Source organism: Crocuta crocuta, unplaced genomic scaffold (genome assembly GCF_008692635.1).
Source record: "Crocuta crocuta isolate KB4526 unplaced genomic scaffold, BGI_CrCroc_1.0 scaffold290, whole genome shotgun sequence".
Classification (NCBI taxonomy): domain Eukaryota; kingdom Metazoa; phylum Chordata; class Mammalia; order Carnivora; family Hyaenidae; genus Crocuta; species Crocuta crocuta.
In genome coordinates, this window is record NW_027527429.1 from 7,674,288 (window position 1) to 7,690,176 (window position 15,889).

Genomic DNA, 15,889 nt, shown 5'->3' on the forward strand with positions numbered 1-15,889 from the left:
ACCAGGCGAGGGGGCAGGGGTGGAGCAGGAAGGGGGCTAGGGGTGCCTGGGATTGGTGGGTGAGGAGCCTGAGGGCCCTGGTGAGCCCCCCAGTGGTGGAGACCCAGACCCGGGTGGGGGGTGGGAGGGGGGAGAAGGGCCCCGGGAGGCTGAGGGAAGCAAGACATCCGGGACATTCTGCAGCAGATGATGACCATCACCGACCAGAGCCTGGATGAGGCCTAGGCCCAGAAACACGCCCTTGACTGTCACCGTGTGAAGCCTGCTCTCATTGGCGTCCTGTGTGAAACCAAGGATGCCTCCGGGGGCGGCGTGTCCCCCGACAACTGGGCTGTCACAGCAAACCTGTTCAGATCCGCCACATCTACCACTCGGGGCTGGAGACATGTGCCAGGCACGTGACAGTTCACACCCCATGTCACAAGCCTGCTGCGGGAACAGAGCCGCACTGGGCCTGCACCCAAGGAGATGGAGCGCATGCCATCCGTGGAGAGTTCGGTGCCTTCCAGATGCAACTCAGGCAGAGCACCTGTGAGGGTGTCACGACCCTGCGTTCCTGCTTCTTGGACGCCAGACGAAAAGGCCGCAACTTCAGCACACAGGCCACGGAGGTCGTGAGTATTTCTACTAGCATCCGAGTAACCCGGAGCCTAGTGAGGAGGCGAAGGAGGAGCTTGCCAAGAAGTGTGCAAATCTCTCGTGTCTCCAACTGGTTTGGCACCAAGCGGATTCGGTATAAGAACAATACTGTTAAATTCCAATAAGAGGCAGATATCTATGATGTCAAGACTCCGTGTCGGTCATCCGGGGGGTGGGTGGGGCACAGCAGCACCAGCTCCCGGACACCCCTTCCTCTGCAGGCTCTGGTGGCTCTTTCAATCTTTCAGGCTCCGGAGACATGTTTCTGGGGATGCCTGGGCTCAATGGAGATGCCTACCCTGCTTCCCAGTGGAATCACTTGGACACTCAGTGGGACCAGGGGACCACGGGGATAACCTTGGGGGAGGCCAGATGTGCAGCCCTCAGGAAGGGAGGGCAAACGGTTGCTGGCAGGAGGCTGTAAGCCCATCCTCACTGATGTCCCTGACTGAGGGACCAGGGAGCATTCACTCTGACACTTCCAACTGATCTTGCCCCTCAGGGCCACAGGAGTGGGGGCTCACAAGGCGACTCTTGAAGAGGACACAGGCATCCAAGGGGCAAACCCCAGACATAAGAGAGCACAAGACAGAGAAAGGCGAATGGGGTCATCCCTTCCCCAGCCAGACTCTCTCAGTGCTGGGGGTGCTGTGCTGACTACGTGGCAGGGAGAATGGGCTCCTCTAAGGGGACAGTGGGGTCTGTCTTTCCCATTTTTTCCTTTTTTTCAGTCTTACTCTTCTCTTTCTCTCACAAATACCCAGAATCCTATTGTTCAGATCCCTTTCCCATCTTTCTGTACCGCTCCCCACCCCCACACTCACCCATACCATATTCCGCTTCTCTCTCTTTCTCTCCCCCACTCTCCCTCCCCAACCTTATCTGCCTATCTGCTGTGGGATCTATGGAGAGGCCAGCCCTGCCTGACCAGAAATGCCAAAAGTAGGGATACAGCTTCAGTATAGAGGACATGGGCCCTGAACCCTGTGCCTCCCCACCTCCTGCCCCTCCAAATGGCTTTATCACCTCATATGCAGCTCATCTTAAACCTATAGAATCGCTTGGTGGACTAGGAAAAAAAAGATACCTAGAGGCGGATGAAGAGTCACCCCAATAGAACAAAAGACGCTCGTGTCACACTTTTCACTCAGGAAATCCCAAGTGTTTTAGGAGCATTGTGCCAGGAACTAAACACAAGTACCAAGTATCTTTCTTATTATACCACAATTCAGCTTTTTGCCTTTTTGTTATTGAGTTATGAGTTCTGTATTCAATCTAGATATCAGTTCCTTATCAGATATATAATCTCTCCCATTCAGTAGGCTTTTTTTTTTAAAGTAAATCTATTTTTTTAATTTTTCTTTTTTAAACGTTTTATTTATTTCTGAGAGAGAGACAGAAGCAGCATGAGCAGGGGAGGGTCAGAGAGAGAGGGAGACAAAGAATCTGAAGCAGGCTGCTGGCTCTGAGCCGGCTGTCAGCACAGAGCCCCACACGGGGCTCGAACCCACGAACGGTGAGATCATGACCTGAGCCGAAGTCGGATGCTTAACCGACTGAGCCACCCAGGCGCCCCAGTAGGCTGTCTTTTGACTTTCCTGTTGGTGTCTTTAGCACAAAAGATTTACTTTTGGTGAAGTCCAATTTACCTATTTTTTGTCTTAGTTTCTTATGCTTTTAGTGTCTTATCTAAGAAGCCATTACCACATCCAAGGTGACAAGATTTATCCCTATTTTTTTCCTAAGAATGTTGTGGTTTTAGCTCTTACATTAGGTCTAAGATTTATTTGGGGCTAATTTGTATCGAGTGTGAGACAGATACACGACTTCAATTTTTTTGCATCTGGATATCCAGTTGTCCCAGTGCCATTTGCTAAAAACCCTTTTCTGGGAGTACCTCTCTACTTGCTGGATGGGATGCTGCTTGATTCATGGATCACTTAATAAAGCCAATTAGATCTTCAAAACAAACAAACCAAAACACACAGACACACACACACAATGCCTATTCTTTCCCCCATGGATTGTCTTGATACTCTTGTCAAAAATCGATTGACTACAGGGGTGCCTGGGTGGCTTAGTCGGTTAATCGTCTGACTTTCGCTTAGGTCATGGTCTCGCGGTTCATGGGTTCGAGCCCCGCGTCGGGCTCTGTGCTGACTGCCAGCTCAGAGCCTGGAGCCTGTTTCAGTCTGTGACTCCCTCTCTCTCTGACCCTCCCCTGCTCACGCTGTCTCTCTCTCTCTCTCTCCCTCCTAGAAATAAATAAAACATTAAAAAAAAAAGTTAAAAAAAATCGATTGACTACAAATGTGAGGTTTATTTATGGAGTCTGAAATCTATTCCATTGATCAATGGGTCTATCTTTATGCCACTACCACGTTTTTTAATCACTGTTTTTGTTTTTGTTTAGTAAATTCTGAAATTGTAAAGTCCTCTAAATTTCTTCTTTTTCAAGATATTTTTGGTGTTCTAGGCCTCTTGAGTTTCCATATGAATTTTAGGATTAGTTGGTCAATTTTTGCAAAGAAGCCAGCTGGAATTCTGACAGAGATTGCATTGAGTCTAAGATCAATTTGGGGAGTACTACCAGTTTAATAGTATTAAGCTTTTTGATCCATAAACATAGGATGTCTTTCCATTTGGAATTTTTAAATTCAACATTTTGTAATTTTAAGAGTGTAATTTTTACACTTCCATTGTCAAAGTTATTCATTTCATTCCTTTTGGTGTTACTGTAAATTAATTTTTTTAAATTTTTCAATGTTTGTTTATTTTTGAGAGAGTGCTAGAGGGGGAGGGGCTGAGAGAGAGGGAGACACAGAATCTGAAGTAGGCTCCAGGCTCTGAGCTGTCAGCACAGAGCCTGACTCAGGGCTTGAACTCAGAAACTGTGAGATCATCACCTGAACTGAAGTCAGACACTTAACCGACTGAGCCACCCAGGTGCCCCGAAATTGTTTTCTTACTTTTTCAGATTATGCATTACAAGTATATAGAAATTTAACTGACTTTTAAATATTAATCTTGTATCCTGCAACTTTGTTGAGCTTATTAGTTCTAATAAGTCTTTTTAAAAAACACAATATTAAAATGACAGAAGTCAGGAAATCTTCCTCAACCTGCTTCATTCCAAAAGTTCAGAGAACTAATTTCACATTAAAAAAAAAAATGAGCAACACAAAGTATCAATGTAAAAATCCCACCCAAAGTATCTGTAAGAAAAAAAAGATAATAAGAATATCATCCATACAGACAATGTGAAATGATACCAAATATCCCAAGTCAAGAAAAAGACATTACAAAAGTCAGAATTAGAAAAACTCAGAAGTGAGATGATAGCACTTAGAATAGATTTGGAAATAAAAGAAACAATAATTTCAGATATGAAGTCTGAATTAGAAGAAATACAAGAGCAAATAAGATGATGTCTCATGAGACAAAATGTGAAAAGGAAGAATTTTTTTTTCTGTTTTTACTTTTATTTGCATGTATTTTATGCAGAATTTACTCCCGGGCCATAAGTTTTTGTTTCTTCAGCTTCTTCTGGGATATCTTTTTCTACTGTGCAACTTCCTCTTCTGGTTTAGGAACAATCTGCTCTTTTTCAGTGAGGATCATCTCAATGTGGCAGGGAGAGCTCACGTATGGGTTAAATCGACCACGAGCCCTGTAAATTCTACGCTGCATCTTGGGGGCTTTGTTCACCTGGATGTGCTCAATGACCAGAGAAGCTACATCTAAACCCTTAAGTTCAGCATTACTCTCTGCATTTTTAAGCATGTGCAGTAAAAATTCTGCACTTTTTGGGCCACCGACCCTGTGTCCAGCCCCACTGTTTGGCCTGGACACACCTACCAACTCCACCACTGTAGCGTCGGAATGGCACACATTGCTTCTGCAAAGTGACATCTTTAAAATGCTTGGTGGCTTTTCAGATATGCATACCCTTGATGGCCTGGGCAGTTTCACGTGTGTTCTTAAAGTGAACACGAAGATTTGAATCTCTTGATTTGCATGATTTTGTCGGGTTTTCTGGGTCAAGTGAATAGCGAACCATTTTTCAGAGATCACCTCAGGTTGCTCACGGGAAGAGAAGAGGAAATTTTTTAAATCAGAAAAGAAAAGCACACATAAAGGAATTCAAGAGAAAACGGCAAAGGAGTCCCTGTACACAAAGGACACAAAGGACACAAAGAAGTCCCTGAAAATGAAAGCCATAACAGGAGAATACTGAAAATAATAAAAATTAAAATTAATTAAAAATAAAGGGGGGGCAGAGATTTGATATTACATCGCATTAGTCAGGACCCATTTAGAAGAAAGAAACCACAAAGGGGGGATGCCTGGGTGGCTCAATTGGGCGTCTGACTTCAGCCCAGGTCATGATCTCGTGGTTCATGAGTTTGAGCCCTGAATCCAGCTCTGTGATGACAGCTCAGAGCCTGGAGCCTGCAGCAGATTCTGTGTCTCCCTCTCTCTCTGCCCCTCCACCCTTGCTCGTGCTCTGTCTCTCTCTCAAAAATGAATAAACATTAAAAAAANATGGCCTGGGCAGTTTCACGTGTGTTCTTAAAGTGAACACGAAGATTTGAATCTCTTGATTTGCATGATTTTGTCGGGTTTTCTGGGTCAAGTGAATAGCGAACCATTTTTCAGAGATCACCTCAGGTTGCTCACGGGAAGAGAAGAGGAAATTTTTTAAATCAGAAAAGAAAAGCACACATAAAGGAATTCAAGAGAAAACGGCAAAGGAGTCCCTGTACACAAAGGACACAAAGGACACAAAGAAGTCCCTGAAAATGAAAGCCATAACAGGAGAATACTGAAAATAATAAAAATTAAAATTAATTAAAAATAAAGGGGGGGCAGAGATTTGATATTACATCGCATTAGTCAGGACCCATTTAGAAGAAAGAAACCACAAAGGGGGGATGCCTGGGTGGCTCAATTGGGCGTCTGACTTCAGCCCAGGTCATGATCTCGTGGTTCATGAGTTTGAGCCCTGAATCCAGCTCTGTGATGACAGCTCAGAGCCTGGAGCCTGCAGCAGATTCTGTGTCTCCCTCTCTCTCTGCCCCTCCACCCTTGCTCGTGCTCTGTCTCTCTCTCAAAAATGAATAAACATTAAAAAAAGTTAAAAATGAAAGAAAAAAAGAAACCACAAAGGAATCTGAATAGGAAGAGTTTCATATAAAGGATTACTAACTATACCAGGAGGCTGGAATAATGGAGGAACGGCCAGTAAAGAGTAAAAGAAACTTTAGAGAACACAGAAGTAGTAGATAAAGGGAGAAGGCTCTACACCCAGGGCTAAGACTGAGGAACCAAGAAAAGGGCCTCCTTCCTCAGGGTTGGTACCAAGACCTTGGTAGGAGACACAGCTGTGACTCACTGGATGGGGGAGAGATTTGCTGAAGCTGAAACCACAAGGGGATGCCAAGGGAAGCTTTCCATTGGTGGCGCCCTGTGCTGTGGCCTGCCAGCGGGGCGGACACTGCGTGAGCCTGGGGCAAGAGGCATACTAGAATCTTCTTCTGGTGCCCCTACAGCGCCCTCTACTGACAAAGTTTAGCACTGGGCCAGCTCACAAAGGAGAACTAGCTATCCGGTTTAGCTCCGTTATTGCAGAGCCCACAGTGAAGATGGTTTTGGAAGCTGTGACATAATAGGTTAATAATTAGTGCCTATATATATATAAGAATACAATATGCTTGAGAAAACTGACTCAGAATGAGCAACACCAAGACATATTAGTAAATTTACTGGATATTAAGAGGTGTGGTGCGGGGGGAGGGAGATCTTTAATCATGGAAGTGAAAAAAAAACATAGAAATTTACTAAAGCACAAGCCTGAGACTGCCAAAATTACTAGCTTTATCAGAAGAACTAGCAGAAAGCACTGAATACATAATTAATTGTAGAACCAAAACTGTATGATATTTAAAAGGCAGAGAAACTGGTATATGAAAGCAATAAGCTCTATTGATATAAATACAGAACAGCTAGGGGCGCCTGGGTGGCTCAGTCGTTTAAGTGTCCAGACCCTTGATTTTGTCTCAGGTCATGATCCCAGGATTGTAGGATTGAGCCCTGCATACCACACTTAGCATGGAGCCTGATTGGGATTCTCTCTCTCCCTCTCTCTACCCCTTCCCCACTTACATTCTTTCTCAAAATAAATAAATAAATATTTTATTAAAAAATACAGGGGGGGCCTTGGTGGCCCAGTCAGTTAAGCATCCAACTTCAGCTCAGGTCATGATCTCAAAGTTTGTGAGTTCGAGCCCCATGTTGTGTTCTGTACTGACAGCTCAGAGCCTGGAGCCTGCTTCGGATTCTGTGTTTCCCTTTGTGTCCCTCCTCCACTCACACTCCATCTCTCTCTTTCTCTCTCTCTCAAAAATAAACATTAAAAAGGCTTTTAAATACAGAAGAGCTATAAAAATTAGGGTGAGAACTTTTTTTTAAATATGGAACGCTTCACAAATTTTGTATGTCACCCTTGTGCAGGGGCCATGCTAATCTGGTCTGCATCGTTCCAATTGTAGCATATGTGCTGCCAGAGTGAGCACGAGAACTTTCAAAGTCTTCTCAGTTATTATTCTGGTGGTAGCAGCATTAGTATTGATATTCCCTGTTGTGTGTGTAATGTAGCCTAAAACAAATGAGTAATTACAAGCTACTTTAACTATCATCCCCTGTGTCCTAAAAATCAGGATTCTCAGTGTGGAAGAAAGAAGAGACAGCTGTAATTTTTTAAAAGATTAAATAAAAAATCTATAGTCCTAAAATTTAATTGGAAAAACAGTATGAACTTATGAGGTTTTTAATCTACCATTTAATCTATATCGAATAGCTCTGTCCATTGAAAAGGCCTGAGAACAATGACCAATTCGTAGCAACTAGCATCCCTGTGTTCATAAAATGCCATTTCCCGCTAAAAGTCAGAGCTGCGTGGAGAAATGGCTGACTGCAGGTCAGAAGAGAAAACACAAAAGAAGTCGGGAACATCTTGACACAAATGATACACACAAGCCATCATACATAGGCTCTATGTAGACTAGGGTAGTGTCAAAAGAACACAGAAGCCAATTCACAAGGGTTCCCCCCCACTGGCCAAAGACAGGACAATTTGAGCTTCGAACAAAGTAAGGATTGCAACAAATGGAAACTCACCAAATTTATTTAAATCCGTGAGCTCATAATGATATTGAAAACCTGAACCAGTCACCTCCAGAGGATAAGAAGCCAGTTTATTATTTTGCAAACTGATAAATATAAGGACTAAAGGCATTTATCCTGCCTCTTCTACATGAGCTATACCACTGGGTAACCTCATGGTAGATGAAAGGAAGCATCTGTTTATAAAGAATTCCAGCAAATACATGAAAATGAAATGATGGAATTAAAATATCATTCTGAAGTGGTGGCAGCTGTGGTTCTCCTCATTACCTCATGTAAAACACGGGGACAGTCTCATCAGCACTGCCATCATCTGTTTAACACTCTCAAGATATTTCCTCAAAGCCTATTTACTTATAAATTGTGTGGAATGACAAAATTAATAAGCAATAAAATGTGAATCATACCGCAGTGAAAACCATGTATGTCACCATTTTGGACCCCTCCAGGGAATTCATGGATCTAGGGACCGAATATCCATAGCTATAAGCACCACCAAAGGAGAGACAGCCTGACATTGTGTGGCCCCTGATGAAGGGACATGTCACCACCTAGAGTATTGCCAAAAAGACAGAAGCTGAGTCTGATCAAGCTTCGCGATCCAGCTGACGATGAGAGACAAAGGCAAAGGGCAATGGAGCACGTTGAAATGTCCCATGAGTGGGCAGCAAACAAACCCCAGACTGTGGGAAACGCTACAGTCAAACGACCTGGATTCAACAGACAAAATGAAAGGAGAAAGATGAGAGAAGACTCTAAAGATGAAAAGGAGGTAAAGATGTATTTTTAAAAGCGGTCAAGATGGAGCCATCATTTCTAGAGATGCACACTTGGATATTAGGACCATAAAGAAACACAGGAAGTGATTACTATAGAAGCCAGGTAGTGGTTACTCCTGGAGGGGCGTGTGACTGTGACTTGGACAGGGGGACATGGACAGGGGACGTGGAGGCACTTCTGGGGTGGCTGCAACATTCCACCTCTTGGGTTACGAAAGCATGTGGGGTATTTGCCTTATGCCTCATTAAGCTCTTTGTTTCTTTATCTCTATTTTAAAAAAATTAAGTAAAAAGATTATTTAAAGAGGAATGTTAAAAAAAACTGATGCACATGTCACATAACACCATCGCACAAAATAGCGCACTTTGGGAAATGTTGAGCTTTCCCATAAGCCCAAGTATTGAGAGGCACTAGAAGCCACCTTGTCACAGGAGTCTCTCTCTAATGACCTCTGTGCCCATCTGGACTGGGTGGGCTTCATGGTGCGGTTAGGGAAGAGCCCAGCCAGAGCAGCTGTCCAGTGAACGTGGTGTAGAGGGGGTGGGGCAGGGAGAGGAGGGCTCCTATCTAAACACATTCTAAGCCTGCCGAGCACATGCAGCTGAAACCCAAGGCCCTGTCCAACCACAGCATCGCCTAAGTGGCCCGCCGGGCTCCGGCTGACCTGTACTAGGCCTGTGGAGACGGCAAGAGGTGCCACAACCAGCTTAAAATCCTGAGGCACGTGGAGACCTGCAGAACAGGGACTTGGAGGCATGGACCACTATGGTGGTGGAAACCTCCTAGGGGATCTGTCCAGTGGTCATCTCCCTTCATGCAAGAACTGCATCCCCATCCCAGTAGACATGTCTGACCTGTACGATCCTGTCCTCCCCGTCACAGCTGATCTGACCAGAGAGGACTGCCCCATGCTGGAGGTAATGGGCCCCTATGGTTTACTGTCCAGCATTTATTTCTCCTCTGTCTCGCAGTAGCACCTCAATTCTTTTCAGACCCCTCCCATTTCCCATGTGGTCAAACCAATAAAATATCCCTATCTCCAGGTGTTCAAGGAGCAGTTAGGAGTCCAGGCACAAGCCCATCAGTGAATGTCATTCCCCTGGGCCCGTGATTGGTTGAGGGATAGGCACTGAAGCTGGTCCAGTTAGAATGAGCCTTACAACTCCTGTAGGGAATGATGAAATTCCCCCGGTCCCTCACGTCTGTGTCATGTGCAGTGAGGATGAAAGGTCCAGGACTGCCGCAGCTTCTGTTGATCTTGAGGGAAGGTGCCTGAGAATAAAGCCAGAACTCAAAAGTATGCAGGGCCGTGGACATTCCAGTGAAATGGAGCAAGATTTCTGATGACATTCTGAACTTCTGGGGTCAGTTCAGTCATTCCTCTGGATTGTATACATGAACCAATATCCCTCCCCTTCCTTTTTTTTAGAAAGACAGAGCATGAGAGTGGGGAAGAGGGACATGGAGGGGAGAGAGAGACGGGGGAGGGNGGGGGGGAGAGAGAGGGAGAGGGAGGGGGGGAGAGAGAGAGAGAGCGCGCGCGCGCATGAGAATGAATCTCAGACTCCACGCTCAACACAGAGCCCAACTCAGGGTTCGATCCCACAACACTGAGATCATGACCTGAGCCGGAATCAAGAGTCAGATGCTTGGGACGCCTGGGTGACTCAGTTGGTTAAGCATCCGACTTTGGCTCAGGTCATGATCCCGCAGTTTGTGAGTTTGAGCCCCGCATCAGTCTCTGTGCTGACAGCTCAGAGCCTGGAGCCTACTTTGAATTCTGTGTCTCCCTCTCTCTCTCTGCCCCTTCCCTGCTCTCTGTCTCAAAAATAAATAAAAACTTAAAAAAAAAAAACAAAAAAAAAACAGAGTTGGATGCTCAACTGACTGAGCCACCCAGGCACCCCTTCTTTTTTTTTTTTAAATTGAGCCAGTTTGCAACAGATTTTCTGCTCCTTGCAACGGGGTGTATGTTAGGAACGTTATGGCTGAAAGTAACAGAAAGTGCTACTGACATTTGACTTAAACAAATACGAGCATACTTATTGCACAAAATAAGAAATCCAAAAGACGGAGTCTAGGACTGTTCACGTAGCTCAGCAATGCCATGCACACACATGAATGCACGTAAAGGTCATAGCATACGAATAAGGCCTGGATTGCACCAATGTCCATTTCCTAGTTTAGATATTGTGCTAAAGTTATGGGAGATGTCAGTACTGGGGGCAACTGGGTGAAAGGTACATGGGGGCCTCTACTCTTTTTGCAACTATTTCTACAGAAGAATCTATAATTATCTCAAAGTTAAGTGTTTTTCAAAAGAAGACATGCAGGTGCATAGATAATTCTGCATATGATTTCAGGGCTTCCTACCTCCCTGAGGCTCATCTAGTTCCTGGGGCAACATTCACAAGTCCCCTGCCCTTCACAATTCCACTTTCCACAGTCGTCACCAGGCCGTGCCTAGTATGCTGCTTCAGTTTCTCAGTGAGACTGAGAACAAGACAGCTCAAAAAGAGAGCCTGGCATACATGGAAGTGTACCTCCAGCTACCTTTCTGGAGGCTGGGGTGGACATTTGTGCATGCATGTGTGCACATGCACACCCTTACTCTGGCAACAACCTGGGACTCACGGTGCCACAGTGACAGTGCTTTCCGCCTAAGGATGTCTCCTACCAGACAGACTTCATTTACCACTCTGGGACCTAGAGTCGTGGCCTTTCAAAGTCATCTTATTTCAAACCCACCCATAGACCTTCAGACAAATAATTCACTCTGGATAGGAAAGTAACCATCTTGTTTGTTCTAAGTTCCCCCTGAACCCATTGATGCTAACACCACAGGACCCAGGCTCTGACTGTCAGAAATAACACTGCTAAGATTCAGGCTCCAAGCTTTCTTCGGCACCCTGGTGCACTGCTGCCCTCTGCTGGTGACTTCTAGGTAGTACCTAGAAATCCTAAAAAAGCAATGGCCCCAGTGGAGAAAGGAGTAAGGGACAAGAAGAAGAAAGTCACAAAAGAAGAAATGCAATGGGATAATCAACATATGAAACATATTTACCTTCATTGGTAATTAAAGAAATTCCAACTATAACATCAAAGAGATACTATTGCCCCTTAATCACATTGGCTATAATGGAAAACAATGGCAGGGTCTAGAGCTGTTCAGGGCTTGTCACGCAAGGCACACACAGAAAGTACTCAACCCCAGCAGGGCACCCTCTGAAACCACCAGGGCTCGGGCACCCTGGCACCCTGTGGTGAAGCTCTGGCTTGCACAGCTGAACACAGTATAAGTCAAGAAGGCCTTCTGGGGGTATTTGGTTCTATGAAACAATGACCTTAAAAAGTCCAGCTACTCTGAATCTCAAACATTCCACCTCTAGGAATTTCTCCTAAGGAAGTTATCAGACAATTGAGTGAAGAAACTAACCAGAGGACCCAGCCTTCATACTGCCACATTCCCAGGCAAGATGCCCTCATTCTTCTCTTGGAAGCGAACCAGAAAACCATTTCAAATTTAAATGCCGCCCCCCACAACAGACAACAGAATTAGAACCAAGCCTGTGGTTCCTTTGAAGCTGACCCCCCAGAGGCTGTCTTCGTTGAGTGAAACCTTTCCCCACACTCACAGTAATGAGGCTGGTTTTTACCGATTCTACTCCTTTACTGTCTATCTCCCCACAAGAACACAAGCTCTGCGAAGTCAGAGGAGTCCTCTGATTCCTTCACAGCGCTTAGAAGGTGCCTGACACACCGCAGACAAACAATACTTGTAGAGTGAATGAATCTATGGGCATGAGGTGCAGTCTGGAAGCAAGAGGGTGAATAAAGGTGACGCGCTGCTCTTTAGCAATGACAAATGCCACCTACCCTGGAATTGTGTTGAGTTTAGGGAATTCTTTTAACAGAGACCCAGGGAGGCAGTTCTACAGAGCTGCTGAGAGCAGAGACTGCACCATTTTCTAGCTATATGACCTTGGGTCGTGTCACCTTTCTGACCTTCAGTTTCATCATCTTAAAAAAAAAAAAATGATGCATGCTTCCAAAGGTTAAAGTCAGAACCGAATTATCTGATCCATGTAAAGCGCCAAACCAAGTGAACAGAAAAGTTACTCAATCACTGTTAGTTGTTAGTAGTCTTCCTTACTGCTGAGAATCTGTATTTTTCCTTGAGAGGCAGGGAGAGAACAGCCAAGATTTAGAGGCCTCAGCACTGCACCCAAGTAGGCAAGGCCAAGTTCTCCACAGAGGGATGAGGAAAAAGAGGGGATCATTGAATGTCTAAAGAAGAGGTACTAGCCCAAGGAGAACAGTACCACGTGGATGAAGGCAGGCCAGGAGTTCCATAGGGTAGAACGGAGCTGAGGCCCAGGGGAGCCAAATCAGAATGGAGGGCCGCGGTTACTGCATGGAGGAACTGACCCAGGTGGATAGGAGACAGCAACCCACCAACCCCAAATGCTAGGTGAAGGGGACAATCGTCGAAGACAAAGGGCTGNCTGAATGTCTAAAGAAGAGGTACTAGCCCAAGGAGAACAGTACCACATGGATGAAGGCAGGCCAGGAGTTCCATAGGGTAGAACGGAGTTGAGGCCCAGGGGAGCCAAATCAGAATGGAGGAGCCGCGGTTACTGCATGGAGGAACTGACCCAGGTGGATAGGAGACAGCAACCCACCAACCCCAAATGCTAGGTGAAGGGGACAATCGTCGAAGACAAAGGGCTGATATCTGTGTTATATACCTGTAAAACTCTACCTGAATAGGAATACTATTCACATAAGCACTGCGTGATGAGTTGTCCAATGGCATACAAACTGATACGTTTACATCATGGAATTCAAAAGTAGGGCATAGCACTGTTCTTGCTGACATCTATTCCAGTTAGCTAATGCTGAGTAACAAGTCACTCCCAAGCTTGAAGCCTGAACAATGGCAGCATTTATAGACAGTACCCGATAAACGATAGTTCAACTTGGGATTTTTTTATTTTATAATGGTGCAAAAACAACACACGTTCAGTGGAAGCGTATTTCAAATTTTTAATTTGGATCTTTTCCCAGGCTAGTGATGTGCAGCCAAGCACATAATGCCAAGCAGCAGCGGTGAGCTGCAGGTCCCAGTCAGCCACCGGATCAGAAGAGCCAACAACTGATGTATACAAACCTTATGTTTGTCCCTTTCACTATGTATTCAGTGAATTACATGACATAGTCAACACTTTATTATAAAACAGGCTTTGTGTCAGATGACTTTGCCCAACTGTAGCTAACGTTGAGTGTCCTTAGCACGTTCAAGGTACACTTGGCTAAGCTATGATGTTTGGTAGGTTAGGTATTTTAAATGCATTTTCAATTTATATTTTCAACTTACAATGGGTTTACCCATTGTAACAGGGTATAACCTCATCGTAAGTCAAGAAAGATCTGTACCGTATTTTCCTCACCCGTCTGCAATCTGTGAGGGCTGGGCAGGGAGAGCCGGGCTCTGCTCCATTTGGCACCAGCCTCAAAAGCGAGGCCTGGAATTACCTGGAGGCTTGCTCCTTCTCCGGTAGCACCTGTGCTGTGCAGATGTCTTGGCATCTCTCTCCCCCTTCTCCCCTCCCCCTCCTGCCCCTGCAGATGCTCTCCAGCAGGGCAGCATCAGCAAAGCCGAGGGATTCCAAGGCATGCATCCCAAGGAGGAGCTGGGGGGAAGCTTCTAATCTCGCCTCAGATGACACTCTGCATCGCTTCTGCCACAGTCCATTCAACAGCAGTGTGTCACTGAGACGGGCCCATTTTCGAGAGGAGGAAAATCAGGCTCAACCTTTTGTGGGAGGAGTAGCAAAGATATTTGTAGACATACTTTAAAATCACCACAAAATGGAAAGATGTTTACAATGCATTAAAAAAAAAAAAGTTACAGAACAATGTGAACAGACACAATATGACTTGTGTCCTTAAGCCCAGGAGAGCAAGAGCCCCTTTGCTGTCTGCGCACACCCAGTCCGGGGCCCAAGGCTGGCCTCCCCCAGCCTCCCGGAGGTACAACCATGCCTTAACTTCAGATGTCGTCTGAGTGTCAGATCTGGATATGTAAACCCCAGCCCTGCCACGTGGTAACTCGGAGCTCCTTCCTCAGGACTGAAACCAGGGTCACAATCATGCTCACCTTGCAGTTGCTGGGAGGACCCAGTGTGCCACCCCTGAAAAGTGCTCACCCCAGCCCCCAGAACATAGGTGCTGGCTGCCCCACCTGGACAAGCCGAGACTGACTCAGGCCTGCACGCTGGGAGCCAAGATCCTACTGAGTGCTTCGGGCAGCAGCAGGATGCCACTCAGCTAGCACCCCATGACAGCGCAGTGTGACTCAGCCTTCCGGAGCCCGGGTAAGCGCAGCAGCCCCTCCACCCGCACCTGCCCCGTGCTGTGCCTCCGCCAGTTTCTGTAGCACAAGCATTCTGGGCACCACGAACTGAACGAGGGAGGCATGAGAAGGGAGCATAGCCCCTGCTCTGAAGAAGCTCATGGTCGGGGGTGGGGGTGGGGGTGCAAATCAATCACCAGGACTGTAATGCAAGATACAGGTGGGAACACCAAAAAGGGTGTAGGGTACCAAAAGGTGCGCCTGGGGATTCTCCCTGGCAAGGGGAGCTTTTGTGGATGAGTGTCTGCCAGGTGCACGGGGGCAGGGGAGGGAGGAGACTCGGGCAGAGAAAACAGCACAAAGGTGAAGAGGCCCCACGGTGCAGATGGGCATGGTGCTTTCCGAACCACAGAAGTCTAGGAAGACTGGAGCGTATGGGGGGAGGCACATGCCAGGGTCAGGGTCCACAGCATGACGGGGCCTCTGAAGACCAGACTAAAACCTGGACTTTATAAAGGGGACCCCGTGTAGTCTGCAACAGGGACTACTTGCAAGACGATGAGGGAGGCAGCGGGAGGCCGCACTGACAGCAGGAGAGGCTGCTGCCACAGACGGAATGACCGAGAGGCCGAAATTTACGTTCTCCCCAAATCTGTGTTGAAGCCCTAACCCCAATGTGACTGAACTTGGGGACAGGCTTTAAAGAGGTAACTGAGGTTAAATGAAGTCATAAAAGTGGGGCCCTAATCCAATAGGACTTGTGTCCTTATAAGAGACAGAGACAGCAGGGATATACAGGCACCGAGGAAAGGCCACGTGAGGCCATGGTGAGAAGGGGCCCGCCTGCGGGCTGAAGGGAGAGGCCTCAGGAGGCATCAAGTTTGCCAACACCTTCATCTTCGGCTTCCAGCCTCCAGAACTGTGAGGGAG

The 15,889-nt window shown here is 46.4% G+C and overlaps 1 non-coding gene and 1 pseudogene across 1 annotated transcript; one reads left to right on the forward strand and one right to left on the reverse strand.

The window, feature by feature from the left end:
• The window catches only part of LOC144227001 (pre-B-cell leukemia transcription factor 2 pseudogene), a 6,693-nt pseudogene extending 5,565 nt beyond the window's left edge, over positions 1-1,128 (forward strand).
• Positions 1,129-7,106: 5,978 nt separating this feature from the next.
• On the reverse strand, positions 7,107-7,214 carry LOC144227490 (U6 spliceosomal RNA). Its single transcript, XR_013333941.1, has one exon. It is a non-coding gene; the product is annotated as a U6 spliceosomal RNA (small nuclear RNA).
• Between the last annotated feature and the right edge of the window lie 8,675 nt (positions 7,215-15,889).